The sequence below is a fragment of the Pleurodeles waltl genome, unplaced genomic scaffold, assembly GCF_031143425.1.
Source record: "Pleurodeles waltl isolate 20211129_DDA unplaced genomic scaffold, aPleWal1.hap1.20221129 scaffold_73, whole genome shotgun sequence".
Taxonomy (NCBI): domain Eukaryota; kingdom Metazoa; phylum Chordata; class Amphibia; order Caudata; family Salamandridae; genus Pleurodeles; species Pleurodeles waltl.
In genome coordinates, this window is record NW_027150394.1 from 768076 (window position 1) to 772086 (window position 4011).

The 4011-nt window shown below is 47.6% G+C and overlaps 1 long non-coding RNA gene across 1 annotated transcript; it reads right to left on the reverse strand.

The window, feature by feature from the left end:
* Nucleotides 1–239: 239 nt before the first annotated feature.
* Nucleotides 240–3561, reverse strand: LOC138281248 (uncharacterized). Its single transcript, XR_011200889.1, has 2 exons — nucleotides 3438–3561; nucleotides 240–752 (listed from the first exon to the last, which is right to left on the reverse strand). It is a non-coding gene; the product is annotated as an uncharacterized lncRNA (long non-coding RNA).
* Nucleotides 3562–4011: the final 450 nt, after the last annotated feature.

Below are 4011 nucleotides of genomic sequence, written 5' to 3' on the forward strand. Positions count from 1 at the left end.
GACATTTTAAGGCAGAAACACGGACAGAGCCTACTTCCGCAATAAGATGGCGGCTTTTAAGCTGTGCACATGCCCAAGTGGGTCTCATCCTAAAACCAGTAAGGTCAAGGCACCAGATCCCTTTTTAACACATTGGTTCACAGTCACTACACTTTCACATGGTTAATGCTTCATAAATATAAATTAACAAATGAATTAATACAATATATTATATATATATATATATATATATATATATATATATATATATATATATATATATATATATAAGTGAACCTAGGGAAAGGTTTTGCAGCAACACTCTAAGCTCTCTAAACTCGTAAGAACTTTCAGTAAACAGTCAAGCAGCCGAGGAGAGGTGACCGGTCCTCCTTCCCCCAGAGGACACAGTGAAATGATCATATTAGAAAACACCAAAGACGAGTGTCTCTTCGATTGAGACAGCCCAAAGACGAGTGTCTCTTCGATTCAGACAGCCCAAAGACGAGCCACTTAGGCACAGTGAGTGGGGCTCAGGCACCAGAGGAGATGGGCTCCTGGTTCAACAAGGGCCACTGCGCGCAGGACACCTTCGTCCAGCCTAGAGTGAGCTGCAGCATCAGAGCATCAACGATGGAGACCAGTAACGCACCGAAGGGTTATTTAAGTGCCTGTTGTGTCGAGATGCATTGGGAGGAGGCTGTCAGTGGCCCCTTCATCTCCATCTCCTCGGCTCTCGTTCGTCCCCTGCTTCTTGACAGGTCTGTCCAGCCCTTAAAGAGATAAAACAGAACAGTCACTAAGGCTTTCAGCACAGAACGTCAAGAAATAGAGCACCAGCCAAAGTGCACAAACACATTAGCGAGCAATGAACCTTGTTACACTATTGTGGTGCAATCCTAGCTAAAATATCTACTTCCCGCTACACAGCCCTTGCATTCCCAGCTCGTGGTACAACCTTAGGCGATAATGTCCCACTCCCCAATTTTCAAGTTGGAGGCCATTAATAGGATGAATATGTTCGAACCTATGAATGGTCTTGGAGTCCAAATCTCAGCAGAATAGCGGGCATATTTATAGGGATTTGGTGTAGGGCAGCGCCTCGACTCTTCTTGCTGCGCTGGCCTATGTCAATGTGTAAGGGCAGGAATGCAGCACATTTACAAAATACGGTGCATTCCGGTCCTTTCCCCCTGAGCTGATGAACAATTTGGTGCCTAGCGCCAACGCTGGCACCCTTGCACCATGGAGCAAGAGTGAAGGCACTGCATGCAGGATTGGTTTTGTGCAGGAAGGGACACCTTCCTGCACAAAAACAATCCTCCGAGGCTTTTTCCTCTTTCTATGTGTGCTGCAGAATGCGAGAGAGGAAAAAAAATAAAAAGAGAAATTAAACTATTTCACCTCCTTACCCCTGCTCTTGGGTGGTGAAGGGTTTGGCGCTGCCCCAGGTTTACGTGATTAAATAAAGCTGGGGCAGTGTCAAAATCCATGGGTGTTGTGTGAGAAAACCCACCACAGCGCCGTGGAATGCATCCCAGGCACACAGTAAGGCAACACAGCGAATTGCGCTGCTTTGTCTTACTCCACATCTATGAGGCCATGAAATGCCACGCAAAGTGACTTTGCGTGGCCTCAGATACGGTTGAAAGGTTTGCGCTCGGGGAGCATCAAAGTGACGCTGCAGTGGCACCAGCCTCTCATAAATATGCCCCTGGGAATACAAAGGGGTCCATCCTGGTCTCCAGATCTGTGGCACAACCACAGCACCCCTCTGCTGCTGCAACTGGTTGACACACTTCTGTGTGATCTAATCGTGCAGCGGCACGAGTGTGAATGAAAACAAGTGGGGAGACTGCGCCATTCTGGCATCAGCACCAAACATTGTGACGTGAAATACAAAAATAAGATAATGGCAATAGGCCCAGTGCGGTGCCTGGAACCAGCATATTTTACCACCACCCTGACCCCCCCCCCCACAAGTGAGACAGTCAGTCAACCAGCAGAACAAAGCGTGCAGCTCATACAAGTTCTTCGGCTTGGCTTTTTCTTAAATAGTCAAGTTCAGTTTTGAAATTCTGCTCTTTCAGTAGGACCACAGTTTAAATCCCACTTGTGGGTGATACAACAGAAGGATCACCTTAGTTAGATCCACTCTCCTCCTGAGACCTCGAGAATCAGACCACACTCTGCTACAACTTCTTTTTATACGTTGGCCACTCTGTGATGGAAGGACACACACTCACTTTAATCTAAATATCCACATTTAGGGTCATATTTATCATGTAGTTGCATCGCACATGCACCACGCAACGGGGTGCACATGCAACAGAATTACTAAGTGTAATTTATCAAGCTACACAAGGCCACCTTGCGTGGCCATTAGTGGCTTTATTAATCTGGAATAACACAATGCAGTGCAACTCGCTGCGATGTGTTACTGTGCCCCAGGGAGGCATTCCATGGGTGGTGTGTAGGTTTTCCCAAACAACACCCATGCATTTTGATGTATTCCCAGATTTGACATAGGAAGCCTGGGGATGTGCCAAAACTGCTTCGCCTCCCCAGGTGAGGCATAACAAGGCAAAATATGTTTATTTCTCCTTGTTTTTTCAACTTTCTATGTGTGCTGCATACTTCGCAGGAAAAGTGTGGCACAATATTTAGAGCGGCAGACCCAGATGCAGTGATCTGGCCCGGGACCAGGGTTCAATTCCCACCTCGGCGGGTCTTGGGCTCAATTCCCTTGGACCGGATAATTCTCATCTCGGTGCCTAATCTAATTAATGGGTCCCACTCTAACTCTGGGCAATAGCTTGTTTAATCTCCACAACGGTCCTGACAGCGCTTGGATGCATGGCTTCACCCTGGGGGTTACCCAGGAGTGGGTGCCTCACAGGGAAAAGCCAGGAGGGGTTCCACAGCGGTATGCGTACAGCACCTTGAGACTCTAACGGGTGAGTAGTGCGCTATACAAGTGCGAAATTTACGTTTACTGCATGGCTGTTTAATAAATATGCCTCTTAATTTAGGATGGGCGGACTCTTTTTTGCTGAAGTTCTTCTCTACGTTTTTGCAAAATTCCTTCTCTTGACAGTTGACAGCTTTTTATTATGTAACAGTGTCACCTGTGACCCCCAAGTGCACCTGAAAAAAGTCAAGGCAGAGGTCAGTCTTGGTTCAGGTGTGGCTTGTGTGGAGCCAAGTCACTCCCTTATGCTATTTCCCTGTAACTGAATGACCAGTCACCATGTTATGTGATGTTTCACACAGTATCAGGTCAGCTCAGCTCTCGAGAGACCATGACCAAACCAAAATGATTTAACAGCGGCAGACGAATAGCATGCGGCATGGCCATTGGTGTTTGTACAGGGTTGTCATTTCCGAAGCCGGAGCCTTTGGGGCTATAGAAACTCTGCCCAGCTCCCCCTTTATGGATTCCTAACAAGCCCACTTACAGCGACTGATCGGCCCATTCTGTCGGCAGCACCAGCAGATCGGAATGAAGAGTGCGGATGGCCCCATGGCAGCAAGTGAGACGGTCAACTCAAAGTGGGCTGGTTTTTCATATGCACGGAAATCTGCAAAGATTAAACAGAAGTGACTTTTAAAGCAGTATTTTATTATGACATTAAGACAGGCATTCTGTGATCAGATTTTGAGAAAACCCTAACACATGAGACCACATGCACAGGAGTCCTAACCGGTGAACTTAGACCACCAGATACCTGCTCCATAACCTCACACCTGACCAATCAGAGCCCTCTGAGATCCCACGACACTGCCATGTCCCTTCTGCACCCGAGTAACCTGGGCAACCAGCCCAGATGCCCCAAGTGAAGGGCAGATGAAGTACTTGAGTCAGCTCCCCTGTTGGGACCTGATAGGCTGAAGGCCAGAACTTTGGTTTCCACATATGAGTGCGGCAGGATGACCTCCACCCAAGTAAAAGTTCCTATCCACACAGCAGACACAGGTTGACTAAAGTTTTGTGTGAGCGCTGGCGCAACACTAACAGTGGTCCTGCGTGCA